General features: G+C 35.5%; 1 long non-coding RNA gene across 1 annotated transcript in view; it reads right to left on the bottom strand.

The window, feature by feature from the left end:
- Window positions 1–25,502, bottom strand: part of LOC306798629 — a 191,275-nt gene that overhangs the window by 149,955 nt on the left and 15,818 nt on the right. The window lies entirely within an intron of this gene.

Below are 25,502 nucleotides of genomic sequence, written 5' to 3'. Positions count from 1 at the left end.
TGTTATACATGTACAGTTCTGCAGACCAGTAGCTGTAAATGAAAGATATTGATGTGTTTCTTCTATTTGGGCTGTGTCCCAGGGTACTAACACACAACTCAGGAATAACCTTCTTTCAACAGAAAGTTAAAATAAAGCTTGATGTAATATAAATACACACTTCATGTTTATACACACATACACAGCACATATACAGAAAATATGTGCATCGAGATGCTATTCCAAAGGAAGAAAAACATTTTTCCTTTATTGTGTTACAAGGCCATAATTTCTCAAGCTCAGTGATAAATGCTGTAGAAATGCTCAGGAAAAACATGCCTGTAATTAACAAATATGTGATTTTATGTAAGATCCTTTGTTTAATATATGCCTTCATATTAATGCACTGCGATTAAAAGAAAATGAAACCGTTAGCAGAGGAAGAGAAGACATATTTTTACTTTTAAAAATAATAAAATCTCCTTTATTCCAATAGCATTTTTCCTCTGGATTTTTTCCTTTTAAAAATAAAAATTCCATTTTCCTGTCTGAATTCAAAATGATTGACTGGAGCACAATATTAAGTAATAAATAAAACAGTCCCAGTGGCTGAAAGACTCCTGAATAAAGAGAAAATTATTTTTGGATTTTCCTTCTGATCAGATATGAAATATTCTGAAACGCCACCTCTATAATTTGATAAAAAGCTTGATATCCCCAAATGAAAATAGGATTCAGCACTTTCATTTTTCTGTCTCTAAAGGAACCTCTAGGTAAACTGATTTTAAAAAAATGAAAATCTCAAGCATAAAGGTGGGAGTAATGAAGCAAGTTTAAATATGCGCTGACCTTTGAAATGAACTGCATTCCATGTTGTTTGGCCAAGAAGCTGGCTGTGTTGCTGTCTCCATCAATTTCCACAGCATAAAAGATGTGGGTTTTGGAGCTGCCCTGCTCTCTGGTGGATGTTGATAGGCATCGCCACAAATACACCAGTGCTGATAGTAACAGCCATATGTTCATTGCTCTGAAATATTAAAAAGAATTCCACAAGGGATAAAAGTGTAAGCATCTTCTTTTGTTGTTGTTTTTGTTGTTGCTCACAGTAAGGATTTACCCAGAGGTGGCTGTATTTTATTCTCCTCCTCTTTGGATAAAAATATAAAGATTTTTTTTCAATCTAGTTTCGATATTAAACTAAAAAGATAAAAGCAAAACAAAACATTATTTTGGGAATCGAAGAGGTTTATGCTGTTTGACGATATCTAAAAGCAAAGTGATATTGTGCCATATGATTTTGATTCTTATTCAACTCAAACATTAAAATATTATCTACTTTGCAGCTTTACTAGCAAGCTTATTTTTCCACTCCTGTTTTATTATACAAGTTTGACAAGTTTTATCCAGTGGTTTGTCAATCTCAAGTTGTTCACTAGACCTGAAGGTCAAATGGCATTCTCTGAAAAATTTCAGTGTTCCATATCAAAATGGAAGATGACTACTTGAATGTATAGCAATTTTAATAACAATGACTAATCTAAATATCTGAATATCTGGTCTCAGTCCTTTTGTAATATATTCTATGAAATATCAATTTAAAATGGAGTCTTATGATATGATCATAAATTGCCTAGAAAAATGAATTACAGAAAAGATGACAAAGTCAAGATTATGCATATGAGAAATACTACAGGTATCTTAATTAGGCAATATTAATATCCAGCTGAAAGTTTATTCTTCAAATAGCAGTAGTGCACACTAGCTCTTAAGCACTAGATCCTACCTTTAAAAATATGGCAGTAGCAAATAACAAAAACATCCTGAGTAATATGCTGGTGTTGCATCTGTGATGAAATGACAAGAAGGATATATTTTAAGGAGACATGATATTAGGCATAAACAGTAGTAGAGATGCGATTTACTTTTCCACCTACGTTACCCTTTATTTAGGTACCTGTTAAGAGCTGTACAACATCAGAATTTAAAAATTAATTTTGAAATGTATGGGACAATGTAGTTTTGCATGTTATGGGAGGCCATGCTCATTTATATTTTTGTAGTGTTTGCAGCACTTGTAATTCAATCAGTCTCTTGAAACAGCAGTTAGATATAAATCTAATTTGAATATATATACTTCTGTCTTTACTCAGCCACATCTTTCAGTTGAATTCTTCTCAGGAGTCCAAGAATTAGGACAAAGCAGCCAGTGACTGAATTCCACTACACACCCAATAGTAGCTCCTTTTAACATTAAGTCCAAATTAAGGTGCAACAAACAAAAAGAGTTAATAGTTAATACTTAGTTATTAGCTAATACCTTGCAGTCCACAATAATATAACCTATGATCTTTAATAAACACTGCCATACTGAAAAAATATACTTAAGGTTTCTGCGCAGTTAGATCTAAAAATCAGACCTTGAATGAGATCCTACCAGCTAGATACTTCTGAAGAGGTCTAGTAAAGCCTATCATATGGAATCCCTACTAATAACATTAGAGTGTTTCTGGATGCTGATTACTATCTAAAGCACAGACAAAGTCTTACAAGGCATTTTTACAGGCAGACATAAATAATCTAAATTTCTAAAGTCCCTCCTAAAATCTTAATTATGCAGTATGGGTACTAGAAATTTTCCACAAGGCGTTTTTTGGAACTAAGGACTGAGATGGTGGGAACTGCAATTTATTTTTGTTGTCTAGCTAAGCAATCAGATTACAGCCAACATAGTTGGCCTGTATTTTGAACAATTCAAAGGCTGAGGAGGATATAGAAGAATTGGGGTTGCAGAGAGAATTAAGAAAAAAGCCCAACAAATTGATGATGTATATGCATCCTGTATAATTTATGTAGTATAAAACATTTCCAGAACAAAAGAACAAAAACAGTCTACCTAGAACAGCCTAGATCACCAGAGCATTCTTTTAGAAAAAGGAAAATACAGGTTCATTCCCCTGCAGAGAAATACAGTAGTAGAGCCCCATATTTTTCAGAAAGGGACTGACACCACTGAGGTATTGGTAAAAATTTGGAAATATTTTTCTTCTCCTCAACACTCTCTTTGCTGTTTTTTCAAATCAAACTATATTGCTAGTTCTAAATTAGAGATCTGCAGAACTTACTCATTTTTTCAAGGCAAAAATTTTCATAAAAATACTAATTCAGTAGATTCTTGCTTTCCAAAAAAGTATAAATCCATCCCAGAAAGTAGAGTTGGTAAACCCACTCAAACAACTTCAAAGGCAAAGTCAGCGACTCAAAGCATATTTCATATGTACAAGAACTAATCTGACAACTCCAAGTCACACTGAAGCAAACCATAACAAGTGTAATTTCAACTATACCAATTATTTCTTCCCAAAAAGCAAGTGGGTGAGGTGAAGACATTATTTTAACTGTCTACTTCGTTTGCGGGATTTTTTGTGTCTCAATCATAATCACAGAATCGCTGCATATTTTGACTAGGAGAGGACTTGCATACATCATCAAGTCCAACTCTTAAATGAATGGGTCCATACAGGGATTGAACCCACAAGCTTGGCACTCTTAGCACCATGCACTAATCAACTGAAAAATCTCAGAACTAATGTAACCCTGATATGAAAATTTACCCAAACTTGGCCACATGACAATAAGGTTTTCAAAACTGTAATCACAACAAGGGCAGGAGAGACATGTCACTGCTGAAAACTGAAATCATGAACGATTCCACCTGAACAAAGTAATTACTATCCCAAGACTTTTTCTATATTTCCCCAAAAGTGTAATTTTTTGCTCTTTTCCAATCCATATGTGTAGAGAACAATGAGATTGTCATCCCTATACTCTCCAAAGGCAGTACTAACAGAGGTTAAACTGGAGAGAGAAGGGTCTGTGTGTCAGTAGAATGAAAGAAAGACCAAAAAAGTCATAAATAAAACTCCTGATTTATGTTAGGGGCCTTGGATTGACAGACTAGGAAGGCTACGACTGAGAACTAAGCACCATACCAGTGGGATTATTGCTTGAAAGCAACAGAGAGTACAGAAGGACTACTGTGCCATGAACTGAGTGGGAAACTGAAATAAAGAAATTATTTGCATAGGTGGACTGAGTGGGACCTCATCTGATAAAAAGTCAGTGACTTGAAGCACAATTTGTTAAACAGAATGGTAAAAGAAGTGTCAGGAATTACAGTGAGTCTGGAAAAGTCCAACATTAGATGACTTTAGAAGGGAAGAACTGAAGAAATGCAAGAAATGTGCAATCAGGCTTATTGAGGAAAAGAGACCTGGGGAAAGAAGAAAGGAGGAGGAAGAACAAAGGATAAGTAAAACTCAATCAGGCTGTAAAGAACCAAACAGGAAACTCCATAATCCTCAGACTAGCTGTTCTCTACAGCCCAGAACCAAATCCTTTGTTTCCAATCTACACCATTCCACTGAAACTGGAAAACACAATGGAACCAAGTGTCTTAATTTCACCTGCTGGGCCACAGGGATAGTTAAAGCTTTGTTCTTCCAAGAGTGTGAGTTTGTTTCTTCAAAGAGCAACATGGTCTTCTTTGGATGTGAGGAATGCCAACCCTATTCCATGAGGAAATTAGCAAACTGCCAAAGGACGGCATTTCCATTCAAATCGCCTTGTTAAGAGAACTCTAAGCATGAATTAATCATACACTGAACACATCACATTAATAAAATTTTGTTGAATCCAACATTAAAAAAATGCCAAATTGAGACAACTTGTCTAAACCTAAATAGAGGGTAAGAAGTAGTTTTAAAGGCTACGTAGAAGGACAATAAAAGTCCTGGGAGTAGTCAGGATTCATTCAGGATTTATAATAATAAACTCACCTATGGGTGATTGTATACAACACATTTTCTTCAGCATCTGCCTTTATTCAAGTTTCACAGTAACTATGATATATTCTAAAGTGGGCTCTTGAGGACTAGTAAATAGTGACATCCATTATTAATGTTGTACAAGGTGAGAGATCCTGTATAGGTCAGTACTTCAACCTGTCTTAAACCTCTGTTTTTACAACAATGGATTTTTGAGAAAATGCTTTGGTTTCACCAGCAAAAATTAAACTTTACTTATACACACTGGAAAACAATTTAATTTCACCAACCTATCAAGAAATAAGATTCATAATTTTATTAAATTCTATTGGAGGGAGGGCAAGGATGGATTTAATTTTTTTCTTTTGGTGTGACAAACACTGTAGTACTGTGCTACTGAAATTTCACAAAATGAATTTAAACCTTATAATTTTCTAAATGCACATATACAAGAAAAAATAGATTTATCTTTAATAGAATAATATATTTAATAAAAGCAAATAAAAAATATCAATTAAGCAGAAAATATAATTTAAACATACAATTTGTGTTCCATTAACAACATCTAATTATAAAAAAAAAAATTCAAAAATCCAACTCTACTGTTATTTTGGGTCTAGGCTAGGCATATGAGATACTATCATATAACAAAAATTATACACAGTTCCTGTATTAAACAAAAGGGTTGGTTGAGGACTGACACTGGATTTTTAACAAGTCTTTATTTAGTAGACCAGTTAGGACCAGTTAGGACCAATGTTTTGGCAGTAGAGTTTCTATTGCTAAGTGCTTGTCACAAAAAAAAAAAAAAAAAAAGCATTTTGAAGTAACACTGAATCTTATCTACAGGGTCAGTAGCAGATGAGCATCATGTTCAAAAATTACTAGTCTTGAGAATGTTCTGGGTTTGTTACAACAGAGATTTAAGTTTCAATTTCAAATGTGACATAATAAACCCTACAACCCTACAAATGAGTAGCTTCCTGATGTTACTGTAAAACACACACTCATGTCTCTAAATTGTAATTTTGCTAGGTAAGCCCATACACACACAAAAAAAAGCAGTAGTAGTGTTTATTCACATAAAGAAAAATAACCAGACATAAACCTAAATTTCTTAAGACAATTGAAGCTAAATAAAGTTCAATCAGATTTAATAGCAAAAACCAGTGAATACCACCAGATTCATTTGCAAATGTTGAAAAAGCCAATAAAATCTAAAAATAAATAAATAAATAAATAAAAATGGAGAAAAAACAGTAAGGGGAAGGTGTTAATTAAAAGATTTGGGTTTCTTCTCCAATCATCAGAAAAAAAGATATCCCATTTAATTATAATAAGACCTTCTATAGAACTGGAAATAACATTGCAAAACAGCTGAACCACATGCACAACTTTCTGAGTGATGAACAGTTTTCTTACAGGCTTTGTATCTTATGCTGACCCAGCCCAGTTTTGCTCCAGTTTATGAAACATGACAGGACCACAGATAAAGTTGATCTATGCTGCAGGCTATTTGTGTTTCTACTCAGATGGTATGTCATAATGCCATGAGCCCAAACACTGTACCTTCTTTGTTTTCTTTCATTTGTTTTACTGAAGTTTTATAAAACCAGACAGGAGCAAGATTCGAATTTATGGCATTGTTTCTGCCCACTAAGAATAAGCACTAAACCATGAGGGTGTATTCAGAAGGATCTCCTGTGATGTCTGAGACCTGCAGAGACAGCATATGCTATTTATTTTGGGTTTTTTGTTTTTTTTTTTACTGAGGAATCTCTGATGTGAAGAGTATGTAATAACACACACATCATTTTATTGCATTTTTTTCAGAACAATTTGTTTTTGTTTTAAAATTTATAGGTACTGGCAATCACTATTTAAAGGATTAACTTAAAAATTGTCAGCATTTCAGCATTTTCCAGCTTTATAAAGCACTATTGATTGTATTAGAAGACGAATAGTGTTCAGTTACTGATGATACAGCTTGAAGTTTACCACCTTTTCAGAGGATGTAATTGAGCACCAAGAAATTAGCAAATTCTGTCTACCTGTAAACAGGGACATTGGTGATCACTCCTCAGCCAGATCAGTCTCAAAATGTTTTATAAACCACATGCACAATAACACAAGAATAATAAATAGACAATATTAAAAATACCAAAAAATAGCTACCTAGGAGTTTGGACAGGTGAAATGTTTATTAAAAAACTGAAACACAATAAAACTCCTGGAAACAAATGGGAGAAATTAGTTGTATGTAATCATTGTGTTAATGTGCATTAAGTGGTATTTCTCTAGCCATGTGTTCTAACAGTACAAATATGTACAGTTTATAATAAATGTTGCTATCTTCTAGTAGAATAAATTTAATATTTGAGGGGAAAATGACAAGCTTTCAGGTATTCAAAACATTCCTCCAGCCTAAAGTAGAAATTCCAATCTTTCAAACAAAATAAAAGTTAAGAACAAGTGCTTTGGTTATAATTTAATCAAACCAATTGAATTAACTAAAGGAGCTATAGCTCATAAATATGAGACAGAGAAATATTACAAAGGGAAAGACAATACATTTGTTTGCTCCTATGGGACAGAGAGATGGAGAGGAAAAGAGACACAAGTAATTTATTGTCTGTGCAGCATGGAAAGGTTATCCTAGGGTGGCAAAAAATATAATGTGCCATAAAACCAATGTCTCTGTTGAGTCCATGGTTTTTAGTGCCCAGCAGAGTTATGAATTTTAGTTCCAGAATTATCTTTTGAAGGTATTTTGTATGTTTCCCTTGAGCAGCAGGGCTGAGAGGTTGAAGATGAAGTGGCTGTTCTGGATTAAAGCAAATGTAACACAGCTATGCAAGCTGGAATTCAAAATCCTGTAAGGTTTCTATAGCTATCCTACTTCAAGGTTCTATTTAATTGCCAAGAGTGGGCACTCCCAGAAACAAAAGTGATGCAAAGCCTCCGCTTAAGTAATTTTCAACAGTTAAAATAGTGTGAAATAGCCTTAAGCAAGTCTTAAATGATAGCAGAAAACTATTTAACTATGATGGTGATATGCCCAGTATAGAAAATGGAAAGCTTATACTCAATATTGAAAACTTGTCCTCTGCTCTGAAAAAATAGAGAGAAAACTCAGAAAAAGTCTTAAGACAATATTTTCCCCAGCATAAGTTCAATAACCTCCTCAGCTTGTTCTAAAGGACTTTCAGAATACATATTAACCTCAGGGTCAGGAAAAATGAGGAATGGCTCAAAACTCTTTGTTTAGAAGAACATTTTCCCAGTGTACACAGAGCCATAACCAATTTAACATTTTGAAACAATAGGTTGAAGAGTCCAAGATTTCTTTACCGCAAACACCATAAGCAGTGTTTGTACTCAGGAAGCATTCCAAACTGAAGTTCTTCAAGGGATCTTTTAGGGTTTTTAGAGAGTAAATTTCAACTGCCAAACCATGTGTCAGACATTCTACACTGTAGAGGTTTAACCACTCACTGGGTGGTTATGCCACACTTAAAATTGCCCAAATTATACTATCACTCAATGGATGATATAATAGATAAATTAAGTGTTCTAAATTACATAGACTGTCACACTCACTTCTGTGTGCTTCTTTGCTAATCAGTAATAAGGTTGGAAAAATTCCTATGGAAAGGATACAGATATCTGAGGATATCAAAGAGGAGAAAGAGCAGATCCTCCATGATTATGCTACTTCAAGAAATGAGAAAAAGAAAAAAAATGGAAAAAGGTGTGGCCAGACAAATTAATGTTACACATTTAATATATAGAAAATGCATTTGAAGGTTTTTAAATAAATATGAAAAATAAAACAAAATAAACAGGAGGCATAGCGGAACTGTACAAACACATTACATTAACAGTGGGAAAATACTTAAGTTACGGTGTCAAATGCTTCAAAAATTTCCAAGAGGCTAGAATGAAGCTCCCCAAGACAGTTGACCATCACATCAAAAAACATATTTTCATGAAGCCCAGCTATCTTAACACCCAGCCAAAGATGAACACTTTGAATAAAACCCTTTTGCTGCTAGGCCAACAAACCTCTGTCTGGCCCTCCAAACAGTGTAGCTAATCCAAGCCTCTTTCAAGATATTCTCTTTAATATCAACCATGCTTAAATGCAAAGCTATGTGTAGAATGTTTCCCTTTCTGTGAAGTCAACAGGTTTTCAGTCTCCTTTATAGTAAGACTCAATCAATACAGCATCACCTAATAACTAGTTAAGAGATGGAAATTACTAGGTTTTGGGGTTTTTCCCATTAAAGTGATTCAGAAATACCTCTTTCATGTTCATACTTACAGTATTACGGTACATGGAGCAACAAAAAATTTATACATGTGAGTTTTGGGCATTCATTGTCACTGCCAAGACACTTGCTGGCATGAAATTTTACCATAATACAGTCCACCTACGAATTTTCTGCCCTTCTGTGAAAAACAACAGATACTTACAGCAACAGCAAAATGGAAATTCAACATGACTCATACAACAATACATTCTTCCAGAGCCACCAAACAAAACTGTGGAGCAATTCTTAAAACATTTATTTCACTGATTTTATTCAACCATCAAGATTACAAGAACCTGTCATTCCACACAGTCTTGTGTTTATGTCCCATCCACAGAAACACTGAAGGACATGTTGATCATGGCTCTACGAGCAATCTAATCCAGCTGAAGATGTACCTGCTCATTGTAGATGGGTTGAATAAGATGACTTCAAAGGTCCTTTACATTCCAAAATTCTCTATGATTTTGTAGCTCACAGAAAACAAAGAGTGTGAGATATTGTAAAAAATCTATATTAAACTTCTTAATCTATCAAAAGGCCATTGCAGCACACAAAAAGAATGAACTGTCATTTTGAAAGCTTTCAAGCATGTAAATCAGAAAACATTTGTTGTTCGTTTAAAAAAAAAGGAAAGAAAAATAATAAAATGTCATATAATTAAAAAACCAAAATGTGAATAACAAAACATGATGTAAACTCAATCTTCTTTCTGCACAGGATGGATGGGAAAAAATTTTGCTAAAAAACCAAAATGTTTCTTTTTTTGAAATTATTGTGTGACAGAATTAGTTGCACAGTGTTAAGCAGTCTGATTCCCAACGTTAAATGGTTTGCAAAGCCTTTCTCCCCATAAAAGATTTACCATTATTATGAAGACAAGGGTTTAAGATTACCAATGATGAAAATTATCTGATACGCAGATATTTAGCATCTATTCAATTTATTTGAACAATCTAATCTTTACTATCATTACTAAGAAAACTTCAACCAGATGAATATTCCTTTCTTGTAACAATAAAGAAAAAGGAAAAACAACTTTCATTTTCTTCAACAGATTCATTACAACAGATCATTCCCCAGAGAAATATTCCATACAATCACAAAGGATATCAAAATCTGAATCTTGCCTAAGAGTCAAGAAGAGTTGGAAGGGCTTCAGAATCAGCTTTAGCTCAACAATGATTTCTACAGCCAATTAAACAGTGGAATTGATGGACTCTGAGAATGCCATATGCTGCCCTCTGCTGAAAAGATGATCATTATGACTTGAGGTGTTATGGCTGGAAGGTCTGACAGACGGGAAAAATAAGTGGAAGATCCTCTGATTTCAGGGATGTGGATAATTCCTTTAGGGAGAAAGGAAGATTAAATGCTCACCTGGGCAAAGAAAAATTTCACAGAACATATGGTGTATATATATATATATAAATTATCCTGACAAGAACATGAAGTCAGCAAATTGGTTATTAGAAATATAACTATTGAGAATTACATTGATTATATTCATAAAAGTCTTTAAAATGGCTACCTGTCAAGCCATTTAGATCTAACATGTGACATACTTTAAAGACATTATAATGTAATGAGTAGAGTCTTTCTGAGTGATTTTTTTTACCCTGTTCCCTGTGTGGTTTCTGATTGGTACAGATATACTTCAAAGTTACTGTGAGAAATTTAGCAATTATACCTCTGTTAGATTAATAATAAAATATTTACACGGAAATATTTTTAATTTTCACAGACTCTTACATGCTAAAATGGATGGGAGGGAAAGGAACCACAACAGAAAAAGGAGATTGGGGAACTCATCTAATGCTTACATTATCATTTGCTGCATTACCAAAAATATTCAAAGAGGATTCTACTACATGACAACCAGGGAAAAACTGTTGATGGATCACCAGCAGCCATGTTTGGAATGCTGTTGTGTTTGATCATCTCTAGTGATACAGATATGGTCAGACAAAATATTGATACATTTATATATGTATGTATGTATGTATACACACACACACAAATATATATATATATAGACACACATATACATATATATATGCATATATGCTCCAGAACCTGGAACATCTCTTTCTCCTTCTACTTGATGTTGCCTCTACTGTTTCTCTCACTGTTTCATTGGTTGTGGTCCCTCTTCCTTTCTCTGTTTGGCATTTTCTTCCCTTAAACATGTCACTATATTTGGGGGGTTGTCAAACACAAGCTGCATTGGTTTTGCATGGCTGGTTCTTGGTAATGGGTGGGGGAACAGAGGTGGCTTTGTGAGAAGCTGCTGGAAGCTTCCACCATGTCTGGCAGAGGCGATCACTGATGACTCTGAGAATGGACACACTGCTGGCCTAGCCTGGGCCAGCTGGAGATGGTGGTCATGCCTGTGTGACAACACTTTTAAGAAGAAATCAAAACAAAATTTGTTTTATTTCCAGCCTGAGTGGGAATGAGAATTTGTGAGAGGAGAACAACATGCAGGCACCAAGGTCAGTGGAGGAGAGGAGGTGTTCCAGATGCCAGAGCCCAGACTTCCCTGCAGCCCATGGTGAGACCATGGTGAAAGATCTGTGCTCCTGCAGCCCATGGGGATCCATGGGGGATGCAGAGACTCATCTACAGACCATGGGGATCCATGGGATGCAGAGATCCACTCACAGACCATGGGGATCCACGGGGGATGCAGAGATCCACCCACAGCCCATGGCAGAGATGCCCACACTGGAGTGGGTGGATGCCTGGAGGAGTCTGTGATCCAGTAGGAGACCTGTGGATGGAGAGGGAGGCCCTGCTCCCAGGCTGGAGCAGCCTGTCCTTGAAAGACTGCACCCTGTGGAAGAGTGACCCATGCCACAGCAGTTTGAGGGGTACTGCTGTTCATGGGGTGGACTTACATTGCAGCAGTCTTGCAAGGGCTGTTGCTTGTGAGATTGGAGCCACATTGGAGAAGTTCATGGAGAACTGTCTCCTGTGTGAGGGACCCCATGGTGCAGCAGGGGAAGGACCCCTCTCCCAGAGCAGCAAGAGAAACCACAGGTCATAAACTGACCAAAATCCCCACTCCCTGTCTTCCTGCACCGTTGGTGGGAAGGAGGGAGGAGTTGGGGGGAAAAGGTGTTTTCAAGGGTTTATTTTACTTCTCATTATCTTCCTCCAATTTTATTAGTAGTAAACTTAGTATCTCTAAGCTAAGCCTGTTTTGCCCTTGTAGTGTTTTATCCTGGTTCTTATCCCAACTCATGAACCCTTCATTAAATTTTCTCTCCTCTGCCCAGCTGCAGCAGAGGAAGATAAGTGAGCAGCTTTCATGGGTGCCTGGATATTGCCCAGTGCCAAACCACAATTGCCTGGATAGCTAAGCTTCAGCCAGCTCTGGGCCCATGGAGAGCTTTGTAGGAATACTTTGTCAGTTTTCACTGTAAAAATTACAGCAATTTCCTGGGACCTGTATTGCAACCTGTGCTGCTCAACAAATTCAGAAATCGTGAAAGTTGGAAGTTTATAGAGTTTACTCACTTTTGATGGTAAAGTAATGGTTGTTTCAAATATCATGATATTGTCTGACTGTCGCAATTGAGAAGCAGACAAAAATTCAATACAGACAGATAGAAATTTGCAGATCAAATGAAAAATATTTCTGGCTTTACATACACTTTACATGCATACACAGAGTGATAGACTCTGAAGTATATACTCTTAAATAGCAAGACCTTTGGAGCTAGATCACTCTCTGGAAATATCAGGAATATGCTTAATAGTTGTTTAAAAAAAAAGCACAAAGAAAAATTATTATGATTACTATTATTACCACAGAATACATAAATGGCACAGCTCAATCTAAATAGAGTATATAAATCTGGTGGTCCTTCTTACCACAAAAGTAATGAAATATAATTGGATAAGGTACTGAAAGAAAAGGATAAAGAATGGGTTAAAGTTGACACAATATCTGTACAAAGAATGACCAGAATTCTTTAGCCTAGAAAAGAGGTAGGGACATACCAAAGACCATACACTAAAAGTGGCATTAAGAATGTGGAAAAGCATTTTTTACTGTCCCTTCCCACAGAAGCAGTGGGAAAAAATAAGGGAAAATAACTAACAGAAAATTCAAAATGAACAGAAGAAGAAAATCCTTCAAACACATCTGTAAAAACAGGGATGCTAAATTTCACTCAAAATTATCAAAATATTAATAAGGAAACAAAATTCTACCAAGGGCCATTAAAATTAAAAATATCTCCCTTATTCAGGAGATTCCCAGACAAAGATCTGTACAACTTAGATCAAAAATGTACATTTGAAATAGAGAACTTTGACTCAGTGGCTCAAACATAGATATTTCAAACACCTAGGGTATCTGAGATCTGGGGCTAGCAGACATGAGTCTAGAGGAAATCTGAATCTTTCTGGAGTGACAGCTGGAGGCTAGCTTAAATGTGGTAGGGCATTTCAAATAGCACTAGACACTTCTATTTTGATTATTAAATCCTACCTTGTATGTTGAAAGAAGTAGCTCAGGTTTACAGAGTCTTAAATGTCAGTTAAACACATTTCCATTTACAAGAGTTTGGTAGCCAGTAAACACACCTTTTATGTCAAAGCTTGCTGTCAGTGCCCTCTCAGTCAAAGAACCTCAGATAATTAAAGTTTATTGTCTAAGCCCTTCTTATCATCAAACTATAGCAGCTGATTTTTTACAACAACTACATCCAAACTACATCCACTGACACTGTGTAACATTATACATATTTTTAAAAGTCCTTGTAGTGTTTAAAACTTTTCCGAAGTTTATGTTAAGAACAGAGAAGCAGTTATTTATCACAGATGAACGTTTCAACTTCAGCTATCACAGTTACCTTGATAAATTAATGCAATGCTATTGGGATTTCACATCATACATTCAAAATAGACTTATATTCACCAATCCAGAAGTAATTCTGCCTCCCTCTACCTTTGACTAACAACACTATGGCACTTCATGAACATCCACTATTCTATCCCAGGAAACTCCAGGTTCAATTGATGCTCAGGAAGAATCTGCTCTGATAGAAAACCATGATTGTAGGCAGAATTTTTATTTCATTTGCTGCAGCACCTGGAAATTGTGTAATAAACAACTGCACAATTGAAAAGAAGGCATCATGATCAAAAAAAGTGATAGCTTCCCTGGAAAACTTGGATTGTGTTCCCCTTCTGCATACCTTAATAACATTGATAAGGCACTTAAACTAAGCCTTTCTGAGGCATCATTAATTATGCCCACACATATCCCATTCCAACTATTCCTTAAATAACTTTTGCAAAAATGCTGATAACATAGCTGTAAATACAATCCAGAGGAGTTCTGCTTTCAACATACAGAAGTTAATATACAGCACATAATGTTAAGTACTCTGAAAAATTAAGTTATAAGGGTTTTTTTTTTTTTTCAATTTGTGTATCCTGGATTATTTTATATGGATAAAACCACTTTCTTTCCCATCTCATTTCTCTAGAAGATTATAGAAATAAAATAATTAAGATTATGAAGACTCAGAGATTGAGCAGCATGAAAATGCAGTAATTCAGACTTCAGAGAAAAATGAGCAACACAGAAGGCAGAAGGTTACATGTCAAATGACAGGCCAACAAAGCTGAAATACAGTTGTAACTAATACCTGCATTTAATATCTACATATTTAATCTCAATTGCACAGATAGCAGTCAGGGAGTAAGCACTGGAATTCACTTAACTGTCAGGGTGCAAAGAGTTCAAGAGTGTCTGGTCATGGAAAAAGTAGTGGATGGACATGGAAAGGAGCCTGGCAAAGAGGCAAAGGATGAGGAGAAGTCTAAGAGTAGCTGGGCAAAAACTGGAAAAAAGAAGCCACAAGGAGAAATGAGATAAACATTCAATGTATTTTAATATCTGTACTATATCAGAAAGCCTGTGCCACATGGAGAGAAGGGAGGAAAATTTGCTAAGATGTTAGCAAGAGGTGAGATTGGACATGGCTATGAATGAGAGTTAAAACTGGAAGAAGTATTTAGAGTAAGAACTAGAGTGGCTACATAGGATAGGAAATGTAGAACTGTATAGGCAAAGCAGAAAGGGAGATTTGACTAAGACAGTGGATACACAGGCAAATGAAACTCTTATACTTCTCATCTCTCAGTTTTGGCTTCTCAGCCTAAATCTACCTTCCAAAAAGTCTTTTACACAATTACTTTCAGCTTTATCCTCCAGTTTCCATACAGTTTCTCTCTCAATTTTTTCAGACTTAGCAGACATGTTGTTTTCAACCTCAAGCCAATCCAAGCACCAGCAGCCAGGCCAGAGCTTGCAGTGGCCCAGCTGAAAAGAATCACATTGCAAATCATAGAGCTGATGCCTCATTGCTATTCTGGCCCAGAACTGCTCTAAGAAAGAAATTTATTCTGAGTCAGAACTAGTTCAGTAGGAATGGTCCAGGTGCTAACTGATGAGACAACTGAGTGTCTGGTGTGGATGCACAAGCTCTTGTTAGATGTAGGAGATGCAAAGGGGAGAAATGTATTCAGCTTCCATCCATTACAATTACAAATACTATGAAAGTATACAGCTTTCTTAGTGATTGTGATAAGAGTATTAGAAATTAAGTTCCAGGAAGTTCCTGCTGACTATACATACACTGAGTATGGAAACCCCAGTTTTTCAAAAGATAATAAATCTCGGAGGAAGGGAATGGGGAAGAAAGGATCAAGCATGGAAGCTTTGGGTAGAGACTTTTGGAACTGGTAAACCAAGTCATACTCCTGATGTAGCACTAGTCCCATGTCAAAGCACAAAAGAGAAAAAGTATTTAAATTAAAAATAACTTCCCCCCCCACCCCATCTTTTTGGTTTCTTTTTATTGAATGACTGGGCCCTTTTTGCTCTAATGACCATAAAAAACTAGCTGAGACAGACATCAGCATGAAAATTTTTGCATCAAGTTTTTAAACTTAGGCAAGTTTTAAATAAATGAAAATGAGCCTGTAATACTACTGATCCTATATCCATGCCTGTCCCACTCTTCCTTGGGAAATACTGCTCCTTTGCAATGACTGAGCTATTTGTAATTGTCATATGATTTTGTCTTTTAGAAAGAAAGTGTTTTAGAAGCATTTTACCATGTGATATATAATATCTTTATCCTTAATGCCATCCATTTTTTAACTTCACTTCAATGCTTGTCTGTAATATTGGCATAAGCTACAATGAAGATCCCAGAGATGGCATATTTGTACTACAAAATAAGTTTTAAAGTAATTTAATCATATTCTAAAAATTCTTCAAGATCTGCCTTTTGAAAAATGCTTAAACACTCGCTACTCACCAAAAGGAAGAACAGAAATGTGAGATTATTTTTTTCATTAAATAAGGAATTATTTTTAAATGTTAATTACAAAATTGGAAAAAAAATTTGCATCATCATTGTCTTGGTGGTCAAGAGATTTCATTGAGAGATCAAAGTGATTCTTTGCTCTAGTTAAGAAATAAAAGAAGATGCTCTGAATTACACTGATGAACTCACACTTATACTCAGCTTCACATGAAATACACATTCATGCTAGCAGACAGAAAAAATCCCTTTCTGTCTATGTAGTAAAAGTATTCTCATAGAGAGTAGGAAAAATAAATTTTTCTTTCCTGACACAAAGGAATAAAGTGCACAAAGATCTCCCACATCTGAGCTTACCATTCTCACATGTGAACTCTCACACAAAATGGATACACACACAACACACAGGACAACTATCATTCAAATAGTCATTCCAGTCCTTCCCCTTCTTTTAAATTGTTTCTGCTTTTTCTGAAGGTTGTTGTTTGGGTAAGTCCACCCCAAACTATGATTTACTTTAAGTAAACCAAAGGCAGAGACCTAGACTGCATTTAAGTAAACAAAAAATGATTTTTTTTAAAGAAAGCTTCTCCCAGAATTAGTGGCCTCAAAAAGACTTAGCATCAGGGAAGAATGCAACAACGTATGATTTAGTGTCACTAGAGGTGACAACAGAACTGTAAACTACAAACACCTAAAAGCTTGCAATACAAGCTGTCAAGCAAAGAACTCCCTGCAGGTTTAGACCATCTGGATAGCTCTAAACTTTTCCTTATCTCAGTCAAAAAGGAAGATGAACATGGATATATAAACAGTGGAATCTCAAACAGGAATGAAGACACTACTTAGCATCAGCTACTTAGGTATTGAAATAACACATCCAATTTCTGCATCCACAAATCAAAAATAACCCCAGTAAGTAGCTAAGTATTCAAAATGTAACCATCAAAGTACTCAAAAATATAACCTAAAGAGAGAAAATCAAGAAATTTCACCTTTTTAGTACAGTGGATAGCTATATTACAGTCTATAAATATATACACACAAAGACAAAATTCATTTCAGTCTCACAGACACAAGTGTAACAAGACCCAGGGGCTACAAACTGAAGACAGGCAAACTTAGAATTAACAATTTAATTACTAATGATGAGTAATACCTCATTGAAAATTGTGACAGACACTCCCATCCTTGAAGTATGCTTTTTAAAAAGAAAGGTAGAGAGGTTTTTTATCTTTAGAGAGACATGACCTAGTTCAAATGGGAAGAAACTAAGACAGCCATGAGGTCTCTGTTGTACAGTATACCAGGCTAGATGATCACAGTACTCCCTTCTGGCTTTTTAATCCATGAAACTGTGTACATTTCCATTTCAATGAAACTGCATCCTTCAATGAGCATTTTTTAAAGCAACAGCTTTCCAGTGAGCTCTAGTTATGCCTTGAAGGCATAGCAATCTTTTGGTGGAGGCTTGTGAAAAACTTCTGGATAGCACAATATGGTGTTACTCTGAATGGAGGAAGCATTCAGTCCTTTCTGAGGCAGAGCTGGGACCAAGTACAGAATACAGTAGAATCTGCCTTGTTTAACATATTAATTTGAAAATTAACTCTTTGCAGCATCACACTGAATCCATTCAAGCCCTCAGTTTCACCGTCACTTCATGAATTTGATAATTGCTTGGCATAACCTAATTTTTTGGTTTGTGTTTACCAGATACTTTCTCTTAAATCACCATTGAAGAGGGGGTGAGGTCCAACGTAAAAGTGTTACACTGGAATACGTTTGGATTTGGACTTCTGATTTCTTTAAAAGGGAATTCTATTTTTGTGCATCAAACTAAATGGAAACCTGAAGCATAAAAAGACAAATGGATAACATGGGGCAATTCATACAGAATATTCTTTATTGCACCAAGACAAATCACTGAGGCAGACACAGCCATCAGAGACCCTCTAGTTAGGGCAATCTAACCAGTTCATTATTTTCCATCTGAGTTAAACCATCACTTTATAATATTGGATAATAAAAGATATATTTTTTTAACTCAGCTCACTATATAATTTTGGAGTTTTGACAGTTAGCAATAAATTTAAACTAATCTGTTTTCAGTATGGGGCACAGAATGTTACTTATTCATATCTATTTCATTTTCTTACAGCAGTTTCCATTTCATTAATATGTTCTTGTGATTTTTATTATCTCATTTCAGATGTGTAAGGAATCAGACAAAAAAATTAAAAATATGAAGATAATTCTGACTACTGATACACAGAGGTAAAACAATAGATCCTTCACATGAAATTAATTTTTTTCTGCAGGTAATACAACAAAGTGAGAAACCTTCAAGTTCAATGACATAATAGCAGCTTAAATGCAGTTACCCAAGAAACATAGTATAAAGACTTAAAACTCAAGCATATTTTAAAGGTGGAAAGGGTAATCAGAATAGTTTACTACGTTCTGAAAAGATCTCATTATTTTGTAAGTCAGTCTCTGACTGCAATTTGTATTTGTGCATGCACTATAATCACATTCAACCTTGAGAAAATCCTGCATCTGTTACATGCTTTCAGCAGCAAGTACTTGCACTAGTAAGTCTGAAAACCAGATCTGACTTCATACTTCCTGTGATGCCAACAATGCCTCATGCAATTTTTTTGTCTGCTTTTAGATTAGTGTCTGTGAATAACTTCCTATGCCAGGTATTAGTTGTTATATTTTTGTTAATATTTTTCATCATCATGTCTGTAGAGGTCACTGTGATAGAAAGGGCAAATCACATAGAAAATATCTGTAGTCATGAATAAAGAGTTTGAAAATAATGCTATTTCTTTTTCATTGTTTCATCCACAATGTTACCTCTCATGGTCTGACCTCAACTGTGTAATAATACCTGATGAGAGCATAAGAATAGCAACAACCACATGTTTCTCCATAATTGCTGTTTGTCAGCCATTTCTTCAGCATTAACAACGTTTCAGACAACTCAAGGTCAACTATATCTTATGCTAAGGAAAAGCACCCTCCCTATCAAAAGAAACAGGCAAGCCAACCAAATCCATTGCCAGCTTCCACATGAGTGCTTGATTCTGGCTCAGTTTTGTACCCACAACTAGGGAAAGCAAAGCCATTGAGTAAATCATGCCAGTTTAAAATGGAAATCCAAGCAACTGAAAATATTGCCACTACTGCTTTCCCCTTTATACTCAACTCTGTGTTTTTGCACAGTGTTTTACTTCAGAGAGTTAAACTAGTGCCCTGAGTTGACCTTTTTTATAGATCGGACCTTAAAAGAGTTCTGGAAGATGTTGATATGAAGACAATTCTCTAACAATTTCTAGTGTATATTAAAAAGTATAAAATTACATATCATCAATATTCCACCTTCAGTCTTACTAAATTTACCATTGAAACTGATAAGAAATATTAACTTAAAAATAAATTAAATAGTATAGTGTTACTGATTTGATTAAGACTCATACTAGGCACACAAGGGTTGAAGAATTTAGCCAAGTATTGTCTTAGAAAAATTGCATGCAAAAGAAACAGAAATAGGATGAAATCAATTTAGAGAGAGCTTTTCAATGAACACAGCCATATATCACCAATCATAAAAATAATGTATCTTGGGGATGTAAATAGGAATCAGTGTTCATCATTTTCACCAAGTGCTAGATAAAACTATACGAAAAGAAGTATTCTATATTTTGATTTCTCTTACGCTGAAATTGATGAGATTTTATTAATTCTCCATAATAAGACATTTCTAACAAAAAAAATAGTTTTCAATTTTTTGTAGGAAAATTAAAACAAATCTATGAAAAAGCTGTCAGATCAGGCTAGAAAGCACAAAAGAATATTGCTTTAATCAAAAATGCAAATTCCATCCTAAAAATCTATAGATTCTTTTTCATTAGAAAATTACTTTCAAATTTAATACTGGACTATTCATCCTTTCTGTGGAGTACTAAAGGATAAGATTAATGTATTCCAATCTTTTGATGGAACATTTTTAAAACAAGATTTAGAGGGGTCTAATGCCATAAAGCATTTGGCAAGAACATCAGTTGACCTTATGCACCAATTGTTTCATGTCTTTTGGCACTGAAACTGGTTTTTGTTCAGCTCCAAAATATGACCCCTGTTTCACTGCCAAAGTAGACCTTGACATTAAGAAATTCTAGTGGCAGCAAATTTTAGGGCATCAAAAATGGCAGATTCAACATCATCAGTCTCATAAGAACATTGCAGCATGCTGATAGAATTTCCCCCCCAAAAATTGTTCAATATCAACCCACGGTTGCTCATAAAAATTGTGCCATCTACTTTTTTGTTGCAATGCCATTCAGACTGACAAATTCTATAACTTGCAAAAACATATCTGTTTTTTCATATCATATTTTTTCCTAGCTAAAGAGCTCCTGGTAACAAAGATGCATGTCTCAACATACAGACATCAACTAATGAAGCTTGACACCATGCTAAACACCCTATTATAAGCAACCTATAAAGTTTTACAGAGATTAAGTGGTAAGTGCTACAAGCTCTGCTCAGTCCAAGTTCCAGGTTTAGAATTATGATGTGCATTAACCAAATTTGTTTGGACCCCATACAACAGGGTTTAACTCGTCATTCTAATAATTCAGTGTATAATTAAATGCCAGAATAACTCTTAGCTCAATCTCTTCCACGTATTAAAAAAACATCCTGATGACAGAAAACCCAAGTGTAAAGGTATCTTTATAATTAAATAGTGTAGCACAATAAATGTGTAACATATAAAATATGCTTTTTGGATCTACCTGTTGTTTTAATTATTGTAAACTGACAGTCTACCTACGGAATCCCAATATTTAGAGCTATTTGGCTGACCATGTAATCACTGAAGGTACCAGTGTTGGAAGAATCAAAAAGATGACAACACAAACCGAAGAGAAAAAAGATATAGAGATAAAAAATACTATCTTGCTTACATTAAATTTAATGATTTGAAGTTTTCTATATCTTCACAGCACTCAAGGAAATATATGCCTATAACTCAACATATTTTGACTGTATCTCATCTCCCTGACACTCTTCTGTTTGGGTCTCAAGCTCACTGTGAACACATGCCTAATTTTAATGTGTGTGTAGCTCCAATGTAGTCACAATGAGGTGTTTGGTATATGGGTGTCTTTAGTATGTAGCCTCTATAGGAATAACCATTTCATGTCTTTATATAAACATCTCATAGAGTAAAGTAGTGATTTAGTGTGGGTATTCAGGCAATTATAAGCTTAATTCAATAGTTTAACAAACTAAACAAGAGTAGTATGTTTACATTGTATAATACTGTTAATCAGGTATAAAAATATAATACCTTCTTTAAAGGACAATTATTAGGTTTTTAAGACCCTTTATAAAATGCAAAAAAAATATTATCTGAGAAATTTTTCAATTTCTGTTTAAATTGCATTAGAAAATTCCTTCAGAAACACTTAATCCAATGCAGCTATTTCAGAATAAGAGAAGGTGGAGGTTGCTCAGCAGGGTGCTGATACAGCAAAGGGAATGCAGATTTCTCCACATTATCTTTTCCAGAGTTCTTTAGAAGCACATAATACAACTACCTGGTAGCATACATAGCCTATTCAATATTTTGAATGGGAAGAATAGAAAAGTTATGAACTCCAAAAGTGTTATCAAATCATGTGATGCAGGAGGGGTGTATTGCATCAATAAGTGATAATAAATCCTTTTCTCTAAAATTTTCATTTTAATTTGTTAAGCACAGAAGGATGTTCCAGAACTCTTCCCTTGTCTGCCCCTTCACAATTACAGCAATAATCACAGCACACCCAAGAGTATAGAATTAGATCTTTTGTCTTCAAATGTTTTGCCTTTACAAATTTATTCTACAGCTAGACTGAGGCCATACTAGAGACATGTAAATCATCACTAAAAACATCTAGGTGCTTTTATTGTCTTCTGTGTCAGCTGAGCACCAACAAAGAAGTCAACAATGAATTAAGTACTCATGCTTTTATTCATGACTACAAGCTACACTGACTTATAGCAGTGATTCAATAATCTTGATTTTATGGAAAATATGCATTGGAACTAAACTGCACACTTAATTTTTTCTGAAATAAATATAACCAGAAGTATAAAGCAGACTTATTGCCTCTACCGGAGTCTTTTCAAAATGGATGGGAAGAATTTAATTCTCCTCTCAGCAATGCTTAGGTAAGACAGTAAGAAAAGAATGAAAACACCTTGGAATACATGGCATCAAACTTTCAGTATGCATGACACTGCAGCTTTTCCCCTGCTTACTTACTCCAGAGGGAAACCATTTGAAGACATTTCTTCTATAAGCATTACTTCACTGGAAAACACAAGTTACAAAACCCTTTATTGCCAGTGTTTATCCAAGATTATTAGGAATATATGGTCAGAAATAGTGAGTTTAGTGGAATGTATATTAACTTTAGCTGAATTTACAGGATCGCAGAATGTCTGAGGTTGAAATGGGCTTCTGAAAGCCATCTGGTCCAATTCCCCAGCTTAAGCAGGGCCATCTATTCTTCTACTGCAGTCATGGAACCATTCCACCACATCTCAATGATCCCTAAAAGGTATTATCCCTGCAACTGCATATAAATCTCTAATTTTCCTCATATTTATTCTCCACACTAGTGTGCATACCATCATAGAGGCATGCCAGAATGCTGATTTTTCAAATAGAATCTGGGTTGGTTTTTTTCATTAATGGCTCTTTTTCATAAGGCATTTCCTTGTTTACACACAAATGCTTGAAATGCCCCCACTTCAGCCTTGCTTTGTTAATTTTGTGCTCCCTTTCATTCACATTACTCCAAGCTTTTTGCTGTCAGTCCTGACCATCACTCTCACACCAGGCTGGTGGTAACTCTTGCCCTTGTTGACATGGGTATTTGAAAGCCCTAATCATCAGGTCAGACATTCTGCTGGCAAAGACACCATTGGCCTGCTTATGAGGGTGGATTCCAATCTCTTCCAAGTAGGTATTAATCCTCAAGCAGGGTCCCTTAGTCATAGAAACCCAATCTCAGTTGCCACCAACAGCTCCATAACTAAACCCTGATACTGCCCTCACTTTGCAGGATTGAGAAGAAGATCTGGGCCCCCACATTGCTGACTATATCCTGCAGTCAGTTTTGATACTCTCCAGATTGCCACCAGCAGTATCACTGGTACCCACATGGAAGAACATCAGGAGGCAACAGTCACAGGTCTGGAAAGGTTTTGGCAATATAGTCCCAGATCCAGATCTCAGGCAAGCAGAAGACTCCTCTAGGTGACAGGCTGGGTTGGCAAACAGTTGTCTCCATCCCCCACTGAATGGATGGTCCTACTTCTATCACTTCCCTTTTCCTTCTATCAGTCTTGCAGAGCTCAGGGTCAGCTGGCCCAGCTGCTTTACTGGGAAGTACATCTGGATCCTCCTCATCTTTGAAGAATCTCTTTTAACTCCTGCCAAAGCCTGTTTTCTGTTGCTGGGTATCTAGTGTGCAACCACATTCTTAACTCCAGAACTATCAATTCCAGCTTTCCAGACACTGATAAGTACAGATTAATCTCCAACAGAAGGCATAAACCCCTGCAATTTTTTTTTCAGAGAAACTACATCACAGATTACGCATGTGGAATATATTTAATTTTTGAACATCATTGATTAAGAGAGTGTTAAAAGGACACTTTTTGTATTACATTGATACCCTGAGTTATATGATTTATTATTTCTATGAAAAGGCTTTGGTTACCAGACAAGCATTTACTATGAGGGTGTAAAAATAACTGAAATAAACAAAATACTTTAAATGTATTCAATATTGCAAACTTAGTTTTGTGTAGTGAGTATAACAAAGAATTAATGGTTGATATGTGGGCCAATTAGACAAAAGAACCATTCAATTTACTTATAACAAATACATTTTATTCAAAATGCCCTTGAAAGCAACTATACACATCCTGAGTATATAGTGTTCCTTCCTATGTACTCTCTAATCCTTGCCAATGAAATTAGTCTTTATTGATTTTCTTGCTCACTAACAAAAATGTCAAAATTGAAGAGATAAATGAAAATAGTACTGACCTCAGTTCCTTAGTTTTGTACTTTTTGTTCCTCTTTACATACATACCAACTTTATTCATAAAGTCACTTTGTGTGCCTTTTTTTCAGATGTTCCAGTCTGTCTAACACAGTATTTAAGAACATCAGGGTCTCAGTACAGTACCTGCTGACACTTACCTTTTGTTAGTTTAATGCATTTTAATACTCCACAGAGCAGTGTGGAACTATGCTCCAGATTTTATGTTCATCTCCATTACATGTAACCTAGACCAGGATCACTTGGCTTGATTGAACCCCATGATATTCCTATCAGCCCAGTCCTCAAGCTTGTCCAGGTTAGGATGCCCTGGATGGCATCCTATCCTTCAGGCATGTCAGCAGTACCACACAGCTTGGTGTCAACTGCAGACTTGCTGAGGGTGTACTCCATTCCATTGTCTGTGTCACTGATGAAGACTTTTAATAGCACTGGCCCCAGAACAGACCCCTGAGGGACACCACTTGTCACCAACATCCGTCACGACATGGAGTCATTGACCACTTTGCATTATTCTTGAATTTTGTCACGTCCCAATGTTGGGACTCAAACTCTTTCATTTGCTGACAACTCTTTTTTAATTGCACCGTTGAAGGGACAAAAAAACCAAAAAATCCCCCACCAAAAATGAAACAAACTCCATTCTTATTTGCCTTAAGTTTTTCTAGGAAAATCTGTCCTTTACTTCAGTTGCACTGTTTGGTTTGCTCACAAATCTGTGAGATTTAGAGATAAAATATTCAAGGAAGTTTATAAGATCTTTCAATACAGTCTCTTCAGAACACACCCTCTCTTTTGTAACTTTTTAGCAATTATAGATTGGTCTAGGTTTGCTTGCTTGTTTGTTTGTTTGTTTAATTAAGAGTATTTTCCACTGATCAAGAAACACATGAAATTATT

The sequence above is a fragment of the Erithacus rubecula genome, assembly GCF_903797595.1.
Source record: "Erithacus rubecula genome assembly, chromosome: 2".
NCBI classification, from domain to species: domain Eukaryota; kingdom Metazoa; phylum Chordata; class Aves; order Passeriformes; family Muscicapidae; genus Erithacus; species Erithacus rubecula.
Note: the sequence above shows the minus strand (reverse complement) of the source record. Positions and strands in the feature narration are given on the sequence as shown.